Source organism: Lutra lutra, chromosome 2 (assembly GCF_902655055.1).
Source record: "Lutra lutra chromosome 2, mLutLut1.2, whole genome shotgun sequence".
Lineage (NCBI taxonomy): Eukaryota > Metazoa > Chordata > Mammalia > Carnivora > Mustelidae > Lutra > Lutra lutra.
This window is the reverse complement of record NC_062279.1, coordinates 1102273-1129112: the sequence shown is the minus strand read 5'-3', so window position 1 is coordinate 1129112 and position 26840 is coordinate 1102273. Positions and strand designations below refer to the sequence as shown.

Sequence of the window (26840 nt, the reverse complement as noted above, 5' to 3'; positions counted from 1 at the left end):
CTGAGGAGAAATTAGTCAATTTTTGCCATTTTATGTAAAGTAAGCAGTCATCATCTGATAATTCCTGGGTGTGCAGCCCAAGAGGGGAAGGGCAAAATACCGTGTGTGTTTGGTGTTTTATTTTGTGAAGGAATCCCATGGAGAAACGTAAATACTTGCAGAACTACATCTTCTAGTCCACAGCGACTTGGGCCATGTAATGATACTGTTGATCAAACCTCATGAGTACTTGATGGTCAGACAACCCCTGAAGACTCACAGTGACACACCCAAGCTTCTCGTCTAAGAATGAAACTCGGTCACTGATTACAGACATGACGACAGTGGCAGGACCGTGACGCCCTGCCTGGGAACACGTGCGCAGAGCCTGGGGAGCTGAGCACGGGTTTCTGTGGGTCTCTCCACCTGCTTGTGTGTGCTCTCAATCCGCAAAAAGAAAAAAATTAGTAAATAAAGGAACCTTCCAAGAAACACTCTGTGGCCAAACCGTTAGCTTCCAGCCTCGGCACTTCTGATGACGAACAGCTCCCCCACAGTCAGACGTTAGACCTGAAACCAGGAACACAAGCGAGTCTAACACCAAATTTGTTGTAGCACTAACCACAGATTTCTTTGCACAGAAAACCCCAAATAAAAGTTAAATTCCGCAAAAGGACCCTTTTCATCTTTCAGAAACGTCCACCCCAAAAGCACGTGCTCTGAAAGCCTGTGGAGCAGTTCTCCATAAATAGAACCGGGAGCCATTCTGCCAAGAAGGAGAAATGACAGGAACAATAATCCAAATAAATTATTAAAGTTTTGTTTCTCAAATATTGTAATGATTTTTTGCTGTTTGCCAGCCTGCCAGGGCAATTCATTTGGTTGCCATGGTGACGTCCTGCTTGGTTCCAGTATGTCCGCAGTGAGACTGTGCGCCCTTTCCAGCTTGACCCAGAAGCTGCCCTGTGTCCTGATGCACTGGCCTCAACCAGGTGCTCCCCTCACCCCGGGTCATCGAGGCTCCATTGACTGGTTTTCTGAGACAGTCTCCATCCCTCCCAGGAGGGGCCTGCAGGACAGAGTTTAGGGCTCACACCCACCCTACAGACTGTCCCCATGCAGGTCAGACTTGCACAAGTTCCCTCCTCCCCAAGCTAATGTGCTCGCTTGTATGGAGGACACAAGAGTCCCACGTGTCAGCTCAACCCTCACGAGACATGTTGGAGGAAGGCAGTTTGTCGATGAGGAACCTGAGATCAGAAAACACGAAGTAGTTTGCCCAAAGTGATTAGCTGGTCAACAGGGAGAGAAAAGATCCCACGCCACAGGTGATGTGATCCCACATCATGCACGTTTCTGTTTTGACTTTTTTGAATAACCCAAAATTACAAAACAAAACCTAGAGCATCACCTTGCTGTTACAAAAATGCAAACCGCAACATACATTATGTACTTTTCCTTGTGTCTGTAAATACACACACGGAGGAGGCTAAGGTCTGATCAAATAATCACTCTACAATGAAATGTCAATTTACATTTCTCCTAATAGGTCCGCATATTTGCCTAACCCGGGCATCCGTTGCTTTGCTGCACAGATAGGCACCTGGGGAAAGACGAGAAGTCTGAGCAGTGAAATTGGATGGATTATAGCATTTCCCGTCTCTGGGTGGACTGTCACCACTCAGGGTTTTAGAGGACGCCTCTTGGAAATAGCATTACAACACCTCGACGAAGCCTATTATACGTAAGCCAGCCCCTAGGGAACCCCCCAGAATGAACCAGGTAAACTACCCACGTAACTAGGCCAGTCACAACAAGCAAACCTCCCCAGCTAAGTCAATTAATTACCCAAACAGTGGTTTCTAGGTGACCATGATCTCCGCCCCCTCGCAGCTCTGCCTCACGGCCCTGGCCCTCCTTCCAGGGAAAATCAGAACGCCGCCTCCCCTAGGAAATGCCCCCACCCGAGCAACTCCTTCTGCACAACACCCGGGACAGAGTAACCATGGCCAGCAGCGCTCCTCTCTCTGTGCGGTCCTCCAGATCCTCACGCGAAGTTTCCACGAACACTTCACACTGCACGACCTCACACCATGGTCGCCTGACACACGCACGATCCCCCTCCAATTATCTTTGAGGTTAGGGCTTACGAGTCATTGGACTGGGATGATCCCACCACACTAGACATGCCCCCTCCATCACGTAGGTCCTCGTGTTTGTGGAAAGGACATAAAGAGAGGAGAGGAAGGAGGAGGGAAGCAGAGAAGAGCGATTACTCGGTAGTGAAGGGCCCATCGGACACATCATTACTACCTCTCCTACAAACACGGTGGGGGGCAAAGAGCCCATCACAGCAAGTGCAGCAGGTCGGGGGCCAGACGCTCCCCATGTCCCTGCCAGGAATCCCCAGGGGCTCAGTGCCCTCCACGAGGACTCCAGAGCTGTGTCACCAGGCACGAGGCCAGGAGCCCTACAGGGATCTGCATGATGTATGTGTGGGGGGTGGGGGTGGCTTCTCCCTTTGCCTCCTCGGGGGATACCATGGTGGGCAGGACGTGAGCCGCTGGCGCCCCATGGTGCAAAACGAACATGACAAACGCGTGTGGGGGCGGCTCACTGAAGCTCGTTTGCTTTCAGACACACAGCACATCAGAATCAGAAAACGAGAAAACGTCCAAGCTCTTCCGGCGGGCTCCTCTCAGTTCAGCGGCTTCAGAGAGGCGCCGGCTTGTGCGGGGGTGCACAGGCAGTGGCTGAGCAAGGTGGGCCCCTTCCCCACCCACGACGGCGCTCTGAATCCCAGTTGTGTCTTGTTAGTGCCTCTTCTCGGCGCGCCTTCCTTCACCGGTGGCGTTACGATCAGCAGAACCTGCCTCTGCGCTTTGGAAATAACACGGTTCCTCCGCGCACGCCTGTGGCATTCGACCACCTTCTAGTCAAGTGGAAGAGAATCTCGTGTGGAGAGAGAACGAGGCCACATCCAAAACGACACCAGCAAGTGCTTCTTTCAGCTGCAAGTACCACTCGGAAGAGGTCTCTCAACAGCACCCAGAGAAGCCCGCCCTCCCCCGGGGGGAAGAGAGCTCCAGGAGAGCCAGGCACCCTGTGTGCTGCGCGGGTGGCCCGGACGCCCTCACGACCATGGGCCCCACGCTGCCCTCACCCGTCCCCAGAGGCCCTCACAACCACGGGCTCCACGCTGCCCTCTCCTGTCCTGGGACACTTTCCAACATCTGCCCTCTTCCAGTAAAGCTGGAGGTGCCACCGTCCTCTCGGGCTGTCACAGAAACTGTCAGAAGCACATGAAAAATGCATCTTCTTTCCATCCCCTCCACAAACTTACCGAGAAGTCCCCAAGAACTTGCACTTGAAAGGAGTTTCTGAGAAAAGAATGAGGATTTCAGCACAAACATGTTCTTAGATGTTGTTATACAGAACAACAAAAAATGGAAAACAATTTAAATATCAAGAACAGGGGCTGGGTTGAAAAAATACTATCTGTACATGAAATGCTATGCCTTTATTAAGAGCACTTAAAACATTTGCATGTGCACATTTATAGTTTATGATTCACGTTTAAAAGTTGGTTAATACCACATGCATTCTAGAAACTCAAGTCTGCTTTCTGAAAGTGTGTAGACAAGGTCAGCACGCACACGTCTGTGTCCACTCATGCCTGTATCCATGCGGGTCTATGTCCACACATGCTTGTGGCTATGTACATGTGTGTCTATGTCCATGCACTCCGGTATTGACATGTGTCTTTGTCCACACTTGTCTGTGTCCACATGTGGCTGTGTCACATGAATCTGTGACAGTGTCCATGCATGTCTGTGTCCATGCAGGTCTGTGTCCATGTGTGGCTGTGACTGTGTCCACATGTGTCTGTGTCCATGCACACCTGCGTCCATGTGTGTCTGTGTCCATGTGGGTCTATGTCCATGCGAGTCTGTGTCCATTCAGGTCTGTGTTCACATGGCCTGTGGCTGTGTTGCACATCTGTGTCCATGCACACCTCTATCCACGCACATCTGTGTCCACGTGTGGCCATGGCTGTGTGTGGGTCTGAGTCCAGCCATGGCTGTGGCTATTCCCGCGCACATCTGTGTCCACGTGTAGCCGTGGCTGTGTGCACCGTGGAAGCAGAGACAGCAAAGTACAGACCGTGCTAGTTACAGAACGGCCAGATAGGGGATGCCAGACTCACTTGTCTCTAAATATCCCATATTTCCCAAAGGAAACACTATTGACATAACCAGAGAGACAAACACAATTAACTTAACTTTGACTACCAAAAGCAAAAAGGTAAGTTCCATTGTCCTGTGACATTAGCTAGGGCAATGGATTCTGACTTGGGGCCCCTGTGCAGCAGGCCAGGGGGCAAGGGGCCGGAGGGGCATGCCTGCCTCTGTGAGGGACTGGAGCCACAGAAGCAGAAAAGGCCTTCACAGGCAACGTTTACATTTGTAATATTACCCATGGTCCACAAATTTTGTCTCAGTAATTTAAGAGATAATGAATATAAAATCCTTACAGTATAAAAACTCAAATGCTCAGGCTTTTAACAAATTATTGATGACATCCTCCTCAGAATCATTCCCCTAGGATATATTCATGGGAACTCAACCTAAAATGGGAAATGTCTTCACAATGACCGATGGAGAGCTTTGTCAATCTCTTATCAATCTCATTTGAAACATTCTATAATTTACTGTATTTCCTGAAAAACTGAGTTCCAGTTGTGACTCCAACAGTAACAGCATTGCTATCTTTCTACTCTTCAGTCTGCTCATGGCATTTTAATACAGTTGTGAAAATCACTTACTCATATTTATGGGCACAGTGAATTTTAAAGTCAGAGACTCCCTAGGAGAATATATAATTTGAGATACTCACTTTGTAGAGAAAGAGGGAGAGACCAAGAGGGGAAGGGGTGTGTGACAGGGCTGCCAGCTTCAGGGGCTGGGTGCCAACACCGTCATGCAGCCCGGACCTGGGCCTTCACCTCCCTGCTTCTCTGACAGCAGCTGGGTACCAGCTCACACGGCCCGGGGAAGCACAACACGTCCATCTCTGACTTCTGCTGGTCCACGTCACTTCCAGCAGAGCAGGCGGGCCCCTGTGTGGGAGCAGCACAGTTCTCACAGGGATAACTGTGGCTCTTCCTTTGTGCTCAAAGGGTAACTAAGGGGACACATGGCTTATGAACTGGAGGTTTCAGAATCAGCGGCCCCTCTAACAAGAAGAGGCCCAGGGCAGAACAGAAAGAATAACGTGGACGTAGGTTCAAATTCTACCTGCTTTACTTACTTCCTGCAAGATCCAGGATGGTGGCTGAATTTCTGTGAGCCTCTGAGTCCTGCTTGGTAAACAGAGATAACGACCTAACGTGACCAAGGATAATGAGAACGTGTACTGGGCACCCACTGAGCAACCTGCACATGCTACGTACAATTTCACTCAAACGTTAAGCTGACACCGTTCAGTGCATCTTACTTTGTAGGTTGAGAACTTGAGCCTTAGGAAGCAGGACAATTTCCCCAGGCTCCGACAGTTTCTAACAAACACATAACGCAGGTGGGTGGCCCCGACCCTACACTGTACACAGTCTTTGTCACTATATGGGGCCCACCCCAAGCGCCTTAAGGGTCTACAATTCTCAAGCACAAAGGAAAGATTAAATGACATTTCCTTACTCAGGAGAAAAATGTCGATCAATGGAATAAAACTGAGAATCCAAAAATAAACCATTATAAGTGATTTTCAACAAGAATGCCAAGACAGTCCTCTGAGGAAAGAAATCTTTTCAGCACATGGTGCTCACACAACTGGAAACCCACATGCACAAAAATGAAGCTAGATCCGTACCTCACACCCTGTGCAAAACTGACTTAAGATGGATCACAGGCCTAGCATAAAACTCTCAGAATAGGGTGTGGGAATAGTCTTTGTGACCACAGATTTGGCAATGTTTTCTTAGATATGAAACAAGAAGCTCAAGTGATTGAACAGAGAAATAGGTCAGCTGGGCTTTGTCAAAATTCACAACTCCTGTGCTGCAAATATACCATCAAGAAAGTCAAAGTCAATCCACAAAATGAGAGCAAATATTTACCAGTAAGAAATCAGTACGAAACTTGTATCCAGAATATATCAATCATTCTTACTACTCAATAACAAAAAGACAAAATAACCCAATATTTAAATGGGCAAAGAATCTGAATAGACATTTCTCCAAAGGAGAAGGCAGTTGGGAGAATTGGAGGGGGAGACGAACTGCGAGAGACTGTGGACTCTGAGAAACAGAGGGGTTTTGGAGGGTTTTGGAGGGGCGGGGGGTGGGAGGTTGGGTGAGCCTGGTGGTGGGTATTAAGGAGGGCACAGATTGCATGGAGCACTGGGTGTGGTGCATAAACAATGAATTCTGCTACACTGAAAGGAAATTAAAAAAATAATTTAAAAATTTTTAAAAAAAGAAAAAAGATCTATAAATGTCCAGTAGGCACACAGAAAGATGGTCAACCTGACAACCATCAGGGAAGTGCAAATCAGAACTACAAAAAGATGTCTCTTTGCACTCATAGGATAAAAACAGACAGATAGTAGCAAGCACTGGCGAAGAAGTGGAGGAATCAGAATGCGCTTCTGTTGCTGGTGGGAATGTAAAATAGTAGGAGGCGCTTCAGGGGGTTCCAGAATACGGGAGTTATTCTAAAACCCGGCCATCACACGCCCCTCTCATCACCCAAGAGAACTGAAATCACATGTCCACACACATACTGTTCATAGGAGCACTGTCTAAAAGCTGGAAACAGGGACGCCTGGGTGGCTCAGTTGGTTAAGCAGCTGCCTTCGGCTCAGGTCATGATCCCAGTGTCCTGGGATTGAGTCCCACATCGGGCTCCTTGCTCGGCAGGGAACCTGCTTCTCCCTCTGCCTCTGCCTGCCTCTCTGTCTGCCTGTGCTCGCTCACTCTCTCTCCCTCTGTCCCTGACAAATAAATAAATAAAATCTTAAAAAAAAAAAATAAAATAAAAAATAAAAAAAAATAAAAGCTGGAAACACAGTGTCCTTCAGTCAATAAATGGATAAACTAAACATGGCATTATCTATACAATATAATTTTACTTGACAATAAAGAAGTACTACTATGTCTAAAAATACAGATGACCCTTGAAGCCCTACTAAGTGAAAGAGGGCACACCAAAGACCCCGTGCTGTATGATGCCTCCTGGATCAAATGCCCAAAATAGGCGAAATTATGGGGACAGTAGGTAAGTTAGCAGTGGCTGGGTCTGGGGGAGGGAAGAGTGGACAACCACTATTGGTCCAAAACTTCTTTTGTGAGTGATGAATGTTCTAGAATTAGAGAGGTGATGGCTGCCAACTCTGTGGATACACTAAAAGCCAGTGAAATGTGGATGTGAAATGTGTGACGTTTATGGTATGTGAATTATACCTCAGTAGGGCTTTAATAGAGCGGGAAGCAGATGCAGACCAGGGTCTCCCATCCGTGCACAGCACTGCACCCCCGCTATGCGGACGAGGCACTGACAGAAATGGTTGGAGGAAACCGATGGGGGGCTGCAGGTGCACCCCAAACCTGGCAGAAAACTTGGCAAACCACACGTCCCACATTCCACAAGCCTCTCTGCTCATCAGGAGCTGGATGGAGGTGAGAACGCACTTCCATCCATAATCCTGCTTCAGGCAAGATTTCAAGGGGAGGTGTAGAGGGAGCAGGCCGCGTACACGTCTGTTCATACCACACGCACTAGCACATGCCTCACGGGCCTCCGCATAGAGCAGGCACAGTGGTGTCCAGTGCCCACAGGTCACTGTGTCATTACCTGGGGCCTCTCCAAGACGTACTGTTTCCTTCAGCAGAGGACGAGACAGTGAGCGGGCGCTACGTCCACGCACACCGAGAGTGCTCAGTGCACAGCAGCTGGGAAACTGGGTGGGGGGTTAGGTCACAAACCCAAACCAAAAAAAAAAGAAACTACTTCCAGCCTAGATGCCAAATAGAGAGTGCACCGTGGTAAGATACAGATTTTGACATTTTTACGGAAACAGCGAAGCAAATGTTTTCATAATGTACAGATTCCACTGCACCCGATTAGAGATTGCATTAAAGGCAGAACAGAAATGAAAGTGGTAGGGAAATAAAGGTAATTAAACTCACATTATGCATCAAAACTAATGTTTCTGTTAATAAATTCATGGCTTTATTCTATTTGCCACTAATTTACAAGTAAGTGGACAACTTTCATACTGCTGGGCTGCTTTTCATTATTTCTAATAAAAAGTCCTCAATAAAATTGAATGCATGTTTCTTGCATACTCTCATCTACCCCCTCCTTTACCAATTAAAGCCAGAAAAGGGTTGACCTCCTGCCTCCCCCACCCTGACACCCTGGGTGGAAGCCAGCCCCGTGGCACTTGGGCCACAGACAGAGGCCCGACAGGGGCCGCGTGGCCCTCCACAGAATCCTGGGTGGGCAAGCCCTCTCCGAGGGCCTCAGAGTGTCCTGTGCCCCATCTTTTGACAGTCTTCCGGGTGCTGGACAGAAGAGGGAGCCCGACGGAGAAGCCCTGGCCCCTGGAGCTGGCATTCAGTTGAACGGAATAAGGAACACCACCAGTATGTTCGCATCCTTGCGGGCAGATAAGAGGGAGAAAGAGATGGCAGTGCTGGGCCCGTGACCCACGAGATGATACGTCAAATGGCGGCAGCAGAATCAGGCCAGGGGGAAGCGGGAAGAGGCAGTGAGCAGCACGCAGGGCTAGGCTGAGCCTGGTGCAGACCAGGAAGACTGGCAGGGCTGGGCTGAGCCGGGAGGACGCCTACAGGAACCCCGGAGCGAGGGACCGGCCAAGTGCACCATGTTGAGGAAGCGACTCGGAAACCAGGTGCCTGGAGCCCAGTGAGGAGAGAAAGAGGCACCTGGGCCAGGGCGTCGGTCTGTGCCAACCTTGCGAGCCCTTGGGGATGTCAGTTCCTCCAGGAGCGAGATGGGAAGCCACTGGGGTTCTATTCCAAGGCATGTTTAACCTGTCACATCACTGAAGGATCCCTGGAGTACCTGATGAAAGCAGAGAAGCCCGGGGACGGAGGACAGCAGCGGGGACCTGGAGCCCAGCGAGGCCAGCGGCACACAGACGGAGGGTGGAATTAGATCAAACAGGGGGAGGCATCAGACTCCCAGGCTGTCCTTGCTTGCTAACCTTAATTAGTTCACTTTAGTTAACCTTAGCTAGTCAACCTTAGTTAGCCTTGGTCAGTTCACCTTAGTTAACCTTGGTTAGTTAGCCTTAGTTTACCACTTGACTGTGGCTAACCAGTTAAACTTAGTCATGGCTAGTTAGCTGTGGTTCACTGACTTAGTTAGACCTGATTAGTTAACATCAGTTAACCACAGCTGATGGCCTAGACGGAGGAGTGGCAGCTTTGCCCCAAGCCAGTCCTGGCCAGGGCTCCACACCGTGTGTGGAGGGCACGTGCCGGGCAAATGCTGGGCTCTCCCAGACGCGATGGGAGACTCGTCTCCGATTAGCACTAAAGCTGCACAGCTGGGACCACCCGACAGGGGAAGGTGGGTAGAAAGGGGAGAAGGGAGAGTCGGCTGCTGAGGCACAGCCCCGAGAAGGGAGCCACTAGCAAGGACACATCAGCGAAAGAGAGGACGGGCAGGAGGAGCTGGAGCCCAGGGTGCAACGGAGCAGCAGGACACCCCCCTGAGCGTCAGAGGGTGACGACAGGAACATGCGGTGGGAACCACTGGGGTTCACACTGAATTTAACAGGGAGACCACGGCGACCCCACAGGGAAGGTGATGCACCAGCCTGAAAAACAGAAAGGCGGTGGCTGGTGCAGAGAGGTCCTGGGGGACCGAGTGCATGGCGGGTGTGAGGGTGGGGAGCTGAGGCACTGACGCAGATCCACGCTTCACAAGCAGAGACCTGCTGGGGCTCCGACATTCGGGATCTGGGGCGGGGACGTGCCCTCCGAAGGGCCAGGAAAGCACAGTGTCGGGCCAGGCTCTGTGCCCCTCCCCAGCCATGTGCAGCAGTGTGGGGCAGGGGGAGACGAGGGGCCACACTGGCAGGGCGGAGGCTGTGCGAATATGACAAAGTCAGAAATGGGCAGGCTTGCTGGGGCACGTTTGCAATCATGGACACTTCTGACCTTCCACAATCTTAGCTACTCGTTCTCCCGGGATGACGCTAAGCGACCGGGAGTCACAGTTTGCTGTGTTTCAAGTTGTAGCATTACTAGTCCATCCCCACAAAATCACACTGAGCCTCTACTCTGCATGAAGCACCCGTGGGAAAGGGACAGACAATGCACAGGACCAAGTCCGACCCTACGGGGACGGGGAGAGAGCCCATGAGGTATGAGACGCGACAGCACAAGCAGAGGGTGCTGCCCACAGGTTAGCCCTGGGTTCTCCAAGTTTCTAAGAACCAGAACAAACAGCCAAGTCACGTCACCGCCCGCAGAGCCCCTCCATCTGAGGTGATGCATCCCCCGTCCTCCCAACAGCTCTCAGTCCCATTACAGGCATGTGTCTTGCTGTACGTGGCTTCATTCGCAGGCTCCGGCCTCACCGCCTATCACTCTCTAAGGGCAGGAACACGCGAGATGCAGGAGGGGCCCAGACCTGCTCAGCACCTGAAACCTGAGACTGATTCATCCAGCTCACAGGCATGTGCATGTCTCACAAATGGTCATGGGACAGGCTTCTGCTCTGTCCCCTGCACATCTGCTGACGCCCACCAGGACCAGTCGGCCCATCCCATAGAGGAACCCCGCTTCCGTTCCATCACTTTCCTGCCGGTCCAGCGTCATCCCTCGGCACCAGCTGCTAGGGCTCCACTAGCAATCACGTCCTGAGGATGCCCCCTGCATGGCAACTGGAAATACCTTCCACTGGGGTCCCAGAAGCCCCAGATGCCCCACTGCACATCTGTCTGTAATGCTGTCCCCACCCATCAGTCAGGGAACTCTCACGCATCTTTGAAGATCACAGAAAAATGGTGCATCTTTATGCTTTTCTCTGACTTTGCTGGCAGAACTTCTGGCTTTCCTGTCCTGAGCAGGAGGCTCTAACACCCTGTCCACTCCTGTGAGAGCAGGACCCAGTCACCGTCTGCAGGTGCACCTGCCAGCGTGGATGCAGGGCTCACCTGCCTCATGTCCCAGGGCCGCACCTGAGCTCCCTCCCAAGTGCTCCCTAAATGCCAGCTGTCCATCGCTGAGTGGCACTCTGTGCTTTTCTCTGCCATCTCCACGAGCATGGCACACAGAACACCCAGCCAGGTGCACCACTGTCCTTTGAAGCTCGCTTTGACAATAAGTGATGTGACAAGGATTCAAGGTCATAAATTAAATCCAGTGTAGTCAAGAAGAGCCTTTCCTAAAACCTCCAAGGAACCCAGCCGAGATCTGTTTTTTCAGGAGTCACGTGGCTGGTTTGCTACCAAATGCATCCCGACCTTGGCAGAATACTGACGCACAGGGTGGACACCGATTTCCCCGCTGGCCCTGCTCTGCGGCAATGGCTGCTGACATCCGTAGCCCCCGTCAGATGAGTGGTCAGCCCCAGGTGGTAGATGGGGACAAACCAGCCCGTGTGGGGGACGCAGATCTGGGAAACCCTGGATTGCTCACAGCAAGTGTGTGCAGACTCACACTGGTCAGTCTACCCACTCAGTCTGCCCAAAGCCCCCCCTGCAGACACCCAGGCCACAGGACCCTGCCTGACATGCGTGGGTCCCCGTGCTCACAAGGCAGGGGGACGGCTCCATCTAGGGGACACAAAGACGCTTCAGCAGCTAACTCTCAGAGGATCTGTTCTCCATCCCTAAACCCCCACAGACTACGCTCACTCTGAGGACGGGCACAGACATCACTGAGAGTCTCCCTTATTTGTGGGGATCCTGCCATACCTAGAGCAAAGTCCTGGGGTATCCCGCCCCTTGGGAGGACCCACATGAGAGCCGAAGGTCCTCCTGCCTGTGAGCTCTTTCCAACAACGTCACTTGAGGGTACCTCAGACAAGCAGGTGCACCTGCCGCTCGGGCCATGCTCCGGCTCAAAGGCAGGCCAGCAGCCAGGGGCAGGCCCATCTCTGTTTAGCCATGGTCTTCATGAGTTCAACAGCGAAGTTACAATCAGCACCGCCGTCGGCTGTCTGGTCCAGAGCACACAAAACGTGGCACACTGTTTGAAGGAGTGGGTCCCTCAGCACATTGATGGCAACAAGAAGGAACGTGAAGTGTGAGCTGGAAGCCAGGAAGCCAGGGCACGCGAGGTCCCCACGTGTGGTGATCAAACGCACTTTCGCAGCCAACGCGAGCCATTTACTCCCTTAGTAAAACAGGGGGAAAAGTCTGTGTGTCAGGACAGGGGTGAGTCATGAGCTGGTCAGCCTCAGGGGTGTGCAGGGACGGCGCCATGTGGGAGCAGCTCCAGCTGAACCCCCACAAGCAGGTCTGGGGGGCCTGGCAGCTCCCCGCTGAGCCACGTGCTACGGGTCCGGAGACTAACAACAACGCAGCTCCTGGATGAAGCCCATGGGAGTCAGGCAGGACAGGAGGCAGCGCTCCCCGTGGGTTTCATGTCTCTGCTGACTGAGGCTGACATCCCAGACGCACGGTCCCTCCAAGCCGCACTGGCTGGCGTCCACGTGGAGATTCCCACAGGTTTCGTCCAAGGAAAGCACCGTGGTGAGAGCACCTCGCAGGCCGGGACAGGTTCCTGGAAGATCACAGTTCCTCCACCCGAAGCCTGCTCTGCCAGGCCAGGTCCCCGGGGCCAGAGCTGGATACGACCTGCAGGGACGCAGCACGTCCTGTTCTAATGGAGGGGTGTGTGAGCCACCGTGAACACGGGGGCCACATGACGTGGACTCGTCATGTTCTCATGGAACTGCAGGATTTTGTGGCCAAGAAGCTGCTGACATGAATGAACACACATAGTCCCCCTCCGCCCGCACGGACACTGACCCCCTCCGGCTTACAGGCTTCCTTCCGAGGCCCGACTTCACACACTCTTCGGAGCAGAAACCAGAGGCAAGACGGGGGTGAAATTAAACCATGGAGCACAGAGGACTTTCAGTTTCTCCATATTAGTGAAGTCAGAATAGGATTACTTTTTGAGAATTAATATTTATTTATTGCCTATAAAATGCTGTTGAATAATTCTCTCGTTCTGCCACTTGATTTCCAAACTGGTGTCTAACAAGGGCCCCGGGGATGTCGCTGGAGGCAGCGGGCCGTTTTCCTGTTTCTCTCCCTCAACATTAGGGAGCGGTCCTCAGCTCCCCGCTTCCTGGCCCGGCAAACCCCACCCAGAGATCCAAGGCCATTCGTGAAGACAAGCCCAGAAGGGAGCCCCACGGTTCTTAGACGACAATATTATCTGGCAAAATCACCCAGTTACAACAGCCACAACAAAAAAGGGGCCTTGAGCCTCTGACGTGGGCCCCTGCTGCGAGGCATCCTCACGTGCAGGGGGTTGGCACCGCGTCCTCAAAGAGACAGGAGCAGGGGCGCCTGGGTGGCTCAGTGGGTTAAGCCGCTGCCTTCGGCTTGGGTCATGATCTCAGGGTCCTGGGATCGAGTCCCGCATCGGGCTCTCTGCTCAGCAGGGAGCCTGCTTCCCTCTCTCTCTGCCTGCCTCTCTGTCTACTTGTGATCTCTCTCTGTCAAATAAATAAATAAAATCTTAAAAAAAAAAAAGAGAGACAGGAGCAACCCGGGGCCGCACATGTGAGTATTTCCGTGCAGTGGACACACTATGATAACAGAGCCAAGTGGCCTATCCCAGGCCCACCTGGGCCTTCCTGGTTCCTGAAGCGACTTGACTGAAGACTGCCTATGCCGGAAACAGGCCTCCAGCCCAGCTGCAAACTCCGCTCAGACCCGGGGGTCTCAAACGTGGTCACCAGCGATGTCAGTGTCTTCGGGGAACTCGCTGGAAACAAAATCCATCACCTGCCACCACGGCCCCCCAAACCCATGGAATCAGAAAGGCAGGGTGGGGGGGAGAGCAGCGATGTGTGGAGAAGCACATCAGTGTCAGGCCAGCAAAGAGCCCACACCTTGGTTATTTTAACGGCCTCAAGCAGTGACAAAGGTGTCCTGGCTACGTGCCCCTCTCCCACTTTGGCTAAACTATAGATCAACAGCTCTTCAGGGAAGACATGCTTCTAGCTGAGAACTGGAGCAACTCCCAGCCCGGCAGGCATTATAGACGTGGAACTGTTGTGCGGAAGGGCACCAAGGAACGAATGCTTCGAGCACGGCCTTTTCCGACCTGCAGGACAGGGAGCTGAGTGACATCGCTGGCGTCCCTCCATGCACCAGCCAGACGAGGACGTGGATGCTGCTGGCCAGGGGCACCCTCAGAAGGCTAGCACACGTTCTGGTTCCCACAGAGGGAAAGTATTCTTCAACAGATAATTAGGAGCAAATAATCTTGTTATTTTGACAGCACTGAAATTCTGAACAGTCACAGAATTACTCAGTTTTGTGGCAACTACTCCATTTACACGTCCTTAGCAACCTCCAGGCTAATGCCCCGGTCCCCCACACAGGCCTCTCCAATTCATGGCCTCCTCTCAGCCTGGATGATCCTTCTAAAACAGAAGGTCCCCCCCTCCCTTCCCATGGAAGACGACCAGTCAATGGCTCCTTATGGCACTGAGCACCATGGCCTCCCCGAGCCCACCAGGCCTGGCTTTCCACCCTCCCAGGAAAAGCCATTCCAGACAGGCCTGTCAGTCCCCAAATGTAAGACCCTCACGCACATCCACATGCCTTGCAGAACCATCTCCCCTCCACCAAGGGTGAATGTCTCCCCACAAGCCTGCAGGTGCAGGATCCCGGGGTGCCAAGCACGTGGACTTTGTACACCCCCGCCACAGCTGACCACAGCGGAGGGCGGCATCTTCACTTCCCTGGCTGCCCCCAGAGTGTCCAGGAACTCTCGTAACAAAGGCAGGGCTGTGAGGGCGACAGGAGCGTGGCATCCGAGCCCCAGGCACGGTCTGGCCCCCGACCTCAGGTGACAGCCAGACCTGCCTCCCCGTCCCGTGATCAGTGGATGCCAACCCCACAACGGCCATGGGAGCAGGCGGTGGGAGAACTTGAGGTCGCAGGGATGTACTAGTGCCATCCCTGCATGGGCTCACTGGCATTATCTGCCCCTGTGTGCATGCAGGGCCCTCCCTGGGACGGCGAGCTCCACAGTTCACTCTGGCTCCTGCAACACAAAACCAACAGGCCACTGTCAATCCTGGCACCACCGTTGCCCACTGCCAGCGCAGGCCCCAGACGCATGCTGTTGGAGCACAACATGGGGCAGCCGATGGAGGCATAACGATGCTCTAATCGTGGGCAACATTGCTGGGCTCAAACACGACATGGTGAGCAATGCTCATCTACTCTCCACACCCGAGCTGTCACTCGGTGTGACTCCCAGGACCGTGATGCTTTCAAGAAAGGTGCACAGAAATGCCAACCTCCACGGACCAGGCGCCACCCGCCACCCTGCAGAGCTGAGAGCACCCCTGCAGCCCACGTGGTTGCTGTGCACAGGCCACAGCCTGGACATGCATGGGCCATCCGCCGCCAGCACTGCCCTTCGTGGGTACTATGAAAACCTTCAGTGCACACAGGCCTAAAAGAGAAATGGATCAGAACATGTTTCCATCAACAGAATAAAGCCGTGCTGTGTGTTCACGCTCAGTCAGCCTTTTAATGTGCGTGTCAGTGTCAGCACATTAGGGCCACTGTGCCTCGTCTGGCTCAGAGTCCCTCGCAGGTGCACAAACTCATCTGCTTGGGGCCTTTGCTGGGCATGGAAGTCAGTCTACCTGCCAGGACCATGGACCATGGGCTCCTGCAAGAACTTTTCCGCCCACAGACACGCCTATCCCTGTTTGCAGGAACAGCGCAGCGCGTGCTGACCATGGGGGCCGAGCCTGGCAGCTGGCCAAGCACCTGCCAGGCTGAGGTGACCCAGGAGACCAACACCATCCCCATCTGCATGGACGGGCCATGCATGAGAAGCCCTGACACGTGGGGGGATTCATCACCAAGGGCACAAACTTGAAGTGGACGGGCCAACGTGTTCACTGTGGGTTGAAGGGTCAGGTTTGGGAAAGAGCCACCATGTCTGACAAATTGCGGCCACCCAGAATTCATTCCTGATTGTAACGGGCCCTTTTATAAAAGGATTGGTTTTAAATCTGGTGGAGGAATGTAGGAATCAATGACAATTTTTATTTCTGGTGCAATTACTCTTCATAATAACATACTAACTGAAGCATTTCTAACCTAGTCCCGCCGCCTCTTCCAAGTGCAAAGGGTCTGCATGCCAGTGCACGATGCTGGCACGCCGCCGCCACAGGTCCGCCTTGGTCAGCCCGCCTGTGAGGGACTAGCGGCGCGAGCAGAAGCAGACGGCCCAGAGCGCCCGGGTGCAGCCTCCAGGCCGCCTGAGCAGACGCCGCAGGAACAGGAGTTCTCACTGTCTTGATTTCCTCAGACTCTTCTCTGAAGGACACTGAATGTCACATGGTGAGGGAGGCAGGTAAACACAGAGCGGGACACACAGGGTCACTCGGAAGGGGGAACTCTTGATGCTGTAGAAGCATCCACTTAGAAAACACATGGGCCCCTCCAGCACATGCCCGGAGGAACTTGAGAGACCAGGAGCTGAACACCAGGGTTCATGGGCTGAGTAACTTTTTCCAAAATTTTTTTTTTTTTTTTTTTTTTTTTTGACAGAGAGAGAGAGATCACAAGTAGACAGAGAGGCAGGCCGAGAGAGAGAGAGAGAGAGGGAAGCAGGCTCCCTGCTGAGCAGAGAGCCCGATGCGGGACTCGATCCCAGGACCCTGAGATCATGACCTGAGCCGAAGGCAGCGGCTTAACCCACTGAGCCACCCAGGTGCCCTTTTTCCAAATTTAAAACAACAGAAACAACTTAAATTTTCCTGGGTGCCATGGAGTTCTCAGACCACGGGCCCTTTCTTGGACATGTCTTCAGAGCCTCCCATGCCCAAGGGCTCAATTTGGTTCTGTTTGGACTTCTGCCTCCAAGGGAGCCTGGACATGATTCACACAGCAGCACTGCGGCTGCTAAAAGCTCTGGTCAATGTCAGGTCCGTGGACAAAGCCATTACAGCGCAGTCTGGCTACAGAGCGTCTTGCCTTCGGCCGCTTGGAGGACTTCGGCAGGACAGCTGCGTCCATCAACTGGAAGAGCAAAGCCACCCAAACAAACAGAACCCAGAATACGTGTTCTGAATTATTCTAGGGACATACTCGAACACATGTAAATGAATTCACTCAAAGTACACGGTCTACAGATTAAAAATTAAAAATATTCTTGGAAGAACATTTTAGGTCCCATGCTTTAAAAATAGTGCTTCTCGCCTAGAGTTTAAGGAACGACAGAACACACAGTGTGTCACAGCCGGGAGTGCGGCATCCTGAGGATCCCGCACGGGAACGCTGGCCGCCCGCGTGCAGGCGCCCTCTTTCCTGCAGCCAGCACCAGAGTTTCAAAAGCCTCGATAGATTTTGCTGCATCTACTTAATTCTGAATAAATCACTTTGAAAAATACATATAAATACTTTCATAACACGTCAGGAAAAAGCTACAACAGAACTTAAGCATTTTAGAGACTGAGCTATGGAAAACATACCGTCACCTGTTGCCTCTGGAAAGGGCTGAAATGAGCCGGGGATTTGGGGCAACAGGACGTAAGAGGGTCAGGGGAAGCTGGTGCCCCAGTCCTCAGCACCCGAGCAGTTTGCATGTGTAAACTGTATGAAGAAGGACGATGAACCATAATGCAGACAACCCTTACATGCTCTTAAAGTATCCCTCTTAGGGAAAAAAAAAAGTGGATTTTTTAAATTTCTGAAGTTCACTGAGAATGAAAGTCTAGGCCCCAGCGACGGTGCACCCGTAAGCTTCCCACAGCGTCTTCTCGGGACTCCACCAACTGCCCCTGTGGCTCCCGGCCACGCTGTCTTCCTGCCAGCCTTCATCAGACTCAAACAAGCGCCTGCTCGTCCAGCTCCGAAACACATTCCCAGCCCCACTCACCCTGCACCAGGTCTAAGAGCCTCCTCGCCTCACAGACAAAGCAGTGTGTGCAGAGGTGACACTGAGCACCCACCTCCCATTCCCTCCAGTCCATTCTCAGTGGCATCTGTGAAGTCGCTGGTGCTGGGGTCTCCTGCCGCCTCCCCAGCCCGGCATTAGCCTCCGGCCACAGAAGAGGACCGGACCCCTCCACAGTGGGACATGCTGACCACAGCATCCTATTCCCACCAGCGGCGTCCATGACATACCGCTGCCCCGTGTCCTCTAAACCCCAACTCCTCTCAGCTTCCCTCCCTCCATCTGTCCCCGCTCCTGAACGTTGGTCTTTGTAGAGCTCAGCTCTGGGTTCTCCTTTTTACCAGAGGGCTTTCCGGGAAAATCCCAGCCACTCTTGCATCCCGGTTAACGCCCCGATGCTCCTGCCCACCATGGCTCTAGCCCAGAGCAGATGCCCCATCGAGTCATAAGACTGCCTCCTGGACTGAGAGAGGCCATAAGCACGACATCAGCACCAGACCCTGGTCACCTGTGTACCTGCCCCCACCCCCAGGGGCTCTCGGCTGGGGTCCTGTCAGCACGTGAAGGCAACACAAACCTCCAATGGCCCAAGCCAGACCCAGGAGCCACCCTGGATCCCTCCTACTACCCACCCTTCCGCCGTTGGCAGCCCACCTTCCCACGACCTCCTGCCACCTGCTCTTTGCTCCCCAATGCTGGCCACCGCCAGGATCCTATGGGGGGCCCAGAACACTTCCCCTTCCCTGGTCCTCCACACACACCTCTTGCCCAGCCTCTTCACAATGGCCTCAGGAGCTTCCAAAAGTATAGATCTCACTAGAGGACATCATGTAAATGACCCACCAGGGTCTTCCTGTGCCTTTCATAGCCCAAGCTCCCGACGGTGGCTGACAAGGTGACCTGGCCACCCCAACCTCAGGCACTGCTCTTCTCACCTGCCTTGAGAGGCTCTCAGCCTCACCCCTTCCTGTGGGTGTGTGAGCACACTGCACTGTCCCAAGCCACATCGCTTCCTGAGACTTGCCGCACTGAGAACCCTGCCCAGCCCCGAACTGGCACTCCACCAGAATTACTGCACAACTCCCAGCATGCTGGTCTGTGGTCATTCTGTTGTCCAGCGTGTCATAGCATGATAACAAACGGCCACGTCTCATGTCCTCCTGCCTTCCTACCTTCCCTGAGAAGTAGCTCACACTTCACAAACCATATCTAAATTCTGGAAATAAGGAGTCCTGACCATCACAAACACACCAGCCCCATAAACCAATGTGGAAGAGAATCATGTCCAGCTTCTCCAGTACGATCCTTACTTGGGTAATGTTTAAGCACAAAACATGGATGATTTTTAATCATTTATATAATGGACATACCAAAGAGAGAGGAGAGTCCCGATGTTGAGTGATAACCTTTAGAATTTCAAACATAAGAAACAATGAGAATATATTTGTTGGGTGGCGGTAATCACAATGTCATTTTAACACTTCTGATTAATCTTGTGGGCATTTTCATAAATAAAATACTTACAGAATAAATATACACGATTAACACTGAAATGTTAATCTATACATTCAGATTTTTATACATGAAGATTTATACATAAATGTGCTATTTTGCTTGAATAAGAAATCTGCGCCATTAGGAAAACAACCTAAGTGTCCACCAACAGATGAATAAAGAAGAGGAGTGCAGGTAGACACAGACACAAATATGCTTATGTATATTTATTTACACATACACACTGGGCTGTTACCCTCTGTGAGATGTAAGGAAATCCTGCCACTACCAACAACACGGATGGACCCCGAGGGCCTACCTCTCAGTGAGATAAGCCAGACGTAAAAAGACAAATACCGCACACATGGCCTATATGAGAAATCTAAAAGCAAAACAGAACAACACAGGTCAAGTCCTCAATGCGGGCAGGGAAAGCGGCCGTGGGGAGGAGGGAGTGAGCGCAGGTTGGCAGAAGGCCACAAACCTTCAGCTATAGGATGAGCCCGGCCCAGAGATCTCACTGAAATGCAGTGACCCCAGTCAGGAACACTAATGCGTAATGAAATTCGCTGAGAGACAAGATCTTAACCGTCCTCACCACCAACAAGGGGACCGTGTGGAAGCCGACCAACTAGATGGTGGGGGCCCCGTCACGATGTGTATGCATGTTAGGTCACCGCAATGTGCACGGATATTCCTTACAATTTTATGTCACTTATACCTTCACAAAGCTAAAGTTAAAAAAAAAAAAAAAAAAGAAAGAAAGAAACCTGAGTCACACCAAATATTTTATAAGGTTTAATTTCAGTTTTCAATATCCTGATACAATAGCTAAACAGTAACAGAACTTCCCATGTTCTTCTACTCCTGTTGCAACGCTTCTCAGTGCGCTGAGGTGGAGACGGGTGTGGTAGCGACCGAAGGAAATGGTGTTCGTGTGAGTAACCTGCGAGGAAAAGAAAACCATTAGAAAGATCTGTGGCAGAACCAGCGGCTCCAACTGCAGGCAGAGGGGACGAGAGTGCACTTACCGCTGGGGTCCCAGGTGACCTCACCCCGAGGGCACATCAGGGAAACTGAACCGTCTTCTGCAAACCCAAACAGCAAGACATTAGCAGAGTACCCGCTCTTCAGGGTCCCAGCAGCTGACATCACTCGCGGGGCTGGGGAGGGGTGTTAACAGCAGGGTTACCGGGACGACAGATGGAGGGCTCACACTCGCACTGGGCTGTCTGACTGCACACACCGTGTCCTTCAACCCTGAAGCTCCCCGACCCCTGGCCTCGCTACTGTCTCCCGGCAGCTTCCATGCTGCACCCCTCCCCTTCCTGTGGCCCCAGCCTAGGCCACAAGCTACTGCACCTGCTGTGGCTGCTCACTGTTATCAGGAAAGGTGCCCACTCTCAGAACAGCTGCACCCCATGTCTCCTGTATCCCTCTTCCCTCTTCCTAACAACATCAGTTAAAACAGCAGTCAGAACCCACGAAGCGTGGCTCTAGTGTTAGTGGCAGGAGAGGTGGCTGTGCACCAGGCAGGACCCAAATGCTGGGGAGGATTCTCCATGCTCCCCACGCGAGTACACTGGGGCCAGGATTCCACACTTGGGGCTGCCTGCCTCTCCTGACGCATTGGCCACTTCCACCAGAGGGTCCATCGCTGAGTCATCAGGACAGCTCTCTGTTCGCAGACTTGCTTACGTCACAGGAGCCTTACTGTCTAGGTGTCCCTCCTCCTACTAGAAAATGAGCTCCTTTGGAAAGGACCATATGTTAAGGATCTCTGCCATCCCAGTGCCTGGCACGCAGCAAGTTCAGAGTGAAGGTTTGCTAAAGAGACAGGGGCCCGAGAGAAAAGCATCACAAACAGCCTGGAGGCCAGGTCTGCTGCAGCTCGAGTGGCACAGGATGTGGTGCAGATGGGCAGTGAGGCGGAGCTGGGAGCAGAGGACAGGGAGCAGGAGGGCTGCTCCTTAGAAAGCCACGTACACCATGACGTGAGAATGTTCTACGAGAAGCCAGTTAGGGCTGACAAGCTCATGAAGACAGGTTTTCCCCTGGAGACAGAGCCCACAGAATGGAGACACCGCCTCAGGCCTATTTCTGGGTTCAGGTCATTATAATCACAGCTGCACATGTGTACCCACACGCAGACACAGAAGTACAAACACGTGCGTGTAAACCCACGAGACGCATAAACAGGAGATGCGTAAAGTGACTGCATTTCTGCATGTGTGTGCACATGCGTGTGCACTTGCACAAGTGCACACGGAGAGAGGCAGAAGCACTTCAGATCTGGAAAGAAGCAGAACCTTAGAAAACGTGGACGCCTACATCATATGCCTCCTGAATTCAAACAGTCGGCCCAGTCACCCAGACTGCACCCCAGGACTGCACTTCTGGCTTCTCTCTCAGCACAAGGACCCACACCGTAGGACGGGAAGCAGGTCAGTCCTTAATCTCAACAGCGGGGGTGCTAGGGATCAGTGGTCCAATCCCCTGAGATGTAAGACAATGTCCGAGGTTCATCTTGCACAGGTGAGTTCTGGAAAATTGCATGGTGACCTCTACCCCTCCTGCATGGGCATAGAAAACAAACCCCCCATCAGCGTGCAAGAGCATGGGTCACCTTGTCACTCGGTTCTGCCTCCAACCCCACACACCAGCAGGAGAAAGTGATTTGTTCAAAGGCCACAGGGCTCCCTGAGGCACCCATGTCTCTGTGGTACGACGGGAAAGACCAATGCCCACAGCTGCTGTCGCCTAGGGGACCTGGTAACGCACGAGAGAAGCTCAAGCATCTCCCATGGGGGAGTCATCGTCCACTGAGAGCTCAAGCCACAGGGACCTCATCCCACCCAGGCTGAACACATGCTGTCCCTGCCTTGCCCCACGGCAGCTAGATGGAGGTAAATAAAGACCAGTGGCTGGAGGTCAAGAGAAAGAGAGACAATAGCCCACAGCCATCCCCATTCATAATAAGGAGCAGGCAGCCAAGAATTTGCTGAGCAGTTTGACAGCAACCTGTTTATGAAAACGGTAAAGTTTGAGCACTTGCAGATGGAGGGACTAAGCAGTATCTGAAAACAGGAATGCACACCCGCTGCTGCGGGAGCAGGACATCCCCCCACAGTTAGGGGAGAACCAACCTCAGGGACACGCGTTATGGCAGGCAGGTGGCTGGGTGCAGGAGAGTCGGTGCAGACGGGGATCCTGCTGGCAACAAAACCACAGTGCACGTTGGGGGGCCTTGGCCAGGCCCGTGTGGGCAGACGGGAACCTGCCATGTGCATGCTTACAGTCGGTGCCCCACTGAGAATGCGGGTCAGTCATTTCCAGTGCATCGTCCTGTCAGGTCGGAACGGGTCTGCGACCCATGACCACAGATAGGAAAGCACGCCCAGCCTGAACACCCCCCCGCCCCAGCCAGTAACAGCCACAGAGCCGGGCAGGTGCGAAGGAACACCTTCCATCAAACCCTCCCAGATGAGATTCTACTTTGTATCTTCAAATACCCTGACCTTTCTGGAAGTGAGTCAGGACACACTTTCTAGAAAGAATCATCCAGAATTTAAGAGAACTCCTTATTTGTAGAAGCTAACATCCAGATGTGACCATTGCACTTTGGAAGTGCCCCCCTCCGACACTCTCATCTCCTCAGAGGGTGTCTGTCCCTCGTCCCCTGGTGTCCACACTAAATGGTGCATCTCTCAGTGGCACTGTGTCCTTGGAAAGTGGGAAAGCCAGGGTCACACGGACACCTGGGAAGGAGTACTTGGTGCCTCGGTCCCTCAGTCATGATGCCGGCATGAGGCCCCTTCTCTGTGCACAGCAACCATGCGCCAGTCACATGCCGCTCACAGGGACAGCCCCCAATACCCCCTCCATGTGGGCAATACCTGAACGCTCGCTCAGCTTTGTGGGTTTCAGTGGGAACAGACAAGCCTTCTTGAAGAACTTCACTGCCAGAGGGAAAAGAGCATCTACGTTTGCATCGGATTCTCTGCCCCCAAGGGTGAGGGAACCTTGCGGGGGGTGGGTGGACAGGACAGGGCTCAGGCACCTCACACCTTGTTCTGGACTCACCCCTGCACCTCCCGGTCACCACCAACCAGTTCAGTCACTGGGACTGCATGGCTTCCCCCAACACATGCAACCCTGCCACACCAGCAGGGACTCAGGGAGGGAGGTGTCCCAGGAGGCTGCTGGAGACAGGCACAATAGGGAGCCAGACAGTGATGGGCCCACAGGACCCACCACAAGGAGAGAACACCGCACGCACCACAGGCCCCACGCTGGCTGGGCGGTTCCAGGCACAGAGTCAAGAGACTCCACGGGGTCCGCAGCCTCTCCCACAGGAAACAAACGCTCAGAAAAATCATCTGAACTTAAGTCTTATGAACTCTGTGGGTGAGTTCTCACCATTTTACAGAATTATCTGTCTCGTTATCTCTCTTTATCATATCGTTTTTCCCAGGCCTCTGGCTGCCTGAGGTCGAGACAGCTAAGACAGGTTTCTGCCTGCCCACCATCTGTGGGTCTGTAATAAGGGGAAAGTCACTCTGAAAACTAGCCCAGGGGTGTGAGCTGCACTGGCAGGCTATTCCCCATTGCCAGCAATAACGTCTCTGCTGTCAGACAGGCGCCCCGACCGCGCCACACACCCAAGACCATTCCCGCCATCAGGAAGCAGAGTGGGCCATTTCAACTGTTCTTCCCTGAACAAACACAAGATACAAGAGACTCTGTATTCTGTGCCTGGTGGCGTACTGATCTCTCTTTGCCTGAGAAAAATCAGCAATTCCACACATCAGGACCCTTCCTACGAAGCCTCTTCCCGCTAGAGGAAGTCCTTAGACGCTGCATACCGGCCACCCCTACCTGTTCCCGGAACAGTGAATACAGACTCTAGAAACCTAAGGCCATCATGGGGAGGAATTCTAGGATAAGCCAGTAAGGATTTTCACTCTAGATCAAACACTTCCTTACCAGCTGACTTGTGGTAAACTTTTTTCTACCTGTGCCTTGCAGCCTCTGCATCTAGGATAGGTGTAGACTAGCCGTGGGCCCTCCTGCGGTAGGTTCTGGTGACCACTCAGCCTGCTCTCAGGGACCCTGACCAGCCAGCACGTGAGTGAGGGTGAGGCGGCTGGACGCTGGCCCCGTGGAGCTGCATGGACTCACTCCTCCAGCAATCCCGAGTCTGTAGCAGACTATGTTCTGCACCACAAGTGTGGACCGTCCGGTCCTGCAAACCCAGAGCTGGATGCAAGTGCTCTCCTCTGTGCCTTGTGAGTTCTGGAAGGACTCTCCCGATGGTCAGAGAACCAGCCTCATTTTTGCCTAAGACAGTTTGATTGGGTTTTGGTTCCTTTGAACTCGAGGACTCCTAAGATCAGGGTATGAGCAGTACGACCCCGGTGAAGGCCTACTGTGCAGGTGACACTGGAACTAGCACCCCCAGGTCTCAGACACACACCAATGGAGCCAACCTGTCACACGGTCACAAGTCCTAAGTCCCCACCCGTTCTCTGACTCAGTGCAAAAAGAGGGGAGACCATGTGGGTGAAGCTTTCCCAAACCTGTGGCTGGCCACGTGGAAGACCTTGCTCCTAGAGGATGGACCAGAGCACTGCGCTCAGACAAAGAAATCAGCGAACAAACACTTGCAGATGGAGAGAAGCCTGCCTTCAGGCCAGCCACACCTCGGGGAGTCTGAGCACCTGACAACACAGGTTCTTCTGGGCTCATGTTTCTGGCCATGCTGTAGCATGCCTCCTCGCCTCCCACCACAACTGGCTACTCTGGAGGCCAGAACCTTCTTCGTAATGGGATGGCCTCCCTGTATTTCTAAAGCAGACAAATGAACAAGTTCAACTACTTGCAAGACCATCCACAGAAGCTGTTCCACTACTCAAATGCTTGAATAATTGTATAATTTACTTTTTACTGGAAAATGACGCACGGACACTACAGAAGTAGTTCCACATCCCTCTCTCATTCATATCTGTGTCTGTGTCCTGATCAATGTCTTACATGTTGACAAGAGAAATACTGTGTTTCCATCCCCCTCCAAGCATGCACACAGGCTGTCCTAGAAGGAGGACCTGGGGGAGAGTCTGTCCCCTACAAGGCATCAGAGCTCATGACCCAAGGCCCAGACGTCATTGGCTGGATTGCCAATCCTACCTCTGTCCCTAGCTCGGCAGGAGCAGCAGGTGAGAGAGTACAGCCTAAACATAAACTCCACTCATTCCTATAACCACACCGAAGCAAACTCTAGAGTAATCAGGATCCCAAGGAAAATAAGCCACATCCCCTGCAGACGTGGGGATTACTAACTCACCTTCATGCCCAGAAGCGGCCTCCACCAGCAGATGAGGACGGCAAGCTGCTCTTGAACCCTGTCCACAGAGGGCAAACGTTACACTCAAGACACAGAGAGAATTCTCTTTTACATAAGATTCTGGGCGAAAATCTTACTTTGTGGAGTTGTCCTGGGTGGTGATACTTTGCAGGGGAGACACGCTGGCCTGGGGACCATCACCTCAAATCTTGGCACATGAGGGAGAGAGGTTTCTGTGTTCCAACACCAAGCTGCCACCCGTAAGCACACGTGAGAAGGCAACATGACGTGGCGTTTCTCAGGGAGGAACGTGGTTCCTATTCACTATAAAAGAATAACGCCTACATGATAGTGAGCAGTCACAACAGGGATGACGGGACCTGCACACACTCAATGACTCTTCCAAACAGGACAGGCCAGGAGCATGTGTAATGGGACTGACCTGCTCAGCAGCTTCCTCCTGGGCTTCGAGAATATCCAGCACCCACGAGCACCGCGTCCATCTCCCCGCCAGAAGTGTCGGACCTGCCTTCCCACTGCTCTTCACACCAGCTACTCCAGCTGTGCCAGTGTGCGGTGGCTCACGCGGCACTTCACGGTTTGGAAAGTAAATCACACACAACAAGGTACCAAACAGTGCTTTCATGGGCAAGAAGATGAGATCTCAAATGGTGCTGTTTTAGCTGAAGTGACCATTGAAATGTGTCTCCTCTGAAGTAACAAAATACTTCCATGAATAAGGTCTGGAATAAAGTAGCCAATTAATATAAAACTTATGAATTTGGGTTAAGTATCATGTGTTACTTGATGTAGAAGTCTTCAACTTGATTGTGAGGACAAATTCACCTTAATTTCCTACAGCCCAGTTTGTGCAGA

The 26840-nt window shown here is 52.6% G+C and overlaps 1 protein-coding gene and 1 long non-coding RNA gene across 3 annotated transcripts in view; both read right to left on the bottom strand.

The window, feature by feature from the left end:
* Window positions 1–26840, bottom strand: part of DLGAP2 (DLG associated protein 2) — a 783049-nt gene that overhangs the window by 514590 nt on the left and 241619 nt on the right. The gene's annotated exons all lie outside the window — the stretch shown is intronic.
* On the bottom strand, window positions 20420–26287 carry LOC125090589 (uncharacterized). The gene is made up of 4 exons (XR_007124390.1): window positions 26102–26287; window positions 25965–26022; window positions 20653–20709; window positions 20420–20567 (listed from the first exon to the last, which is right to left on the bottom strand). It is a non-coding gene; the product is annotated as an uncharacterized LOC125090589 (long non-coding RNA).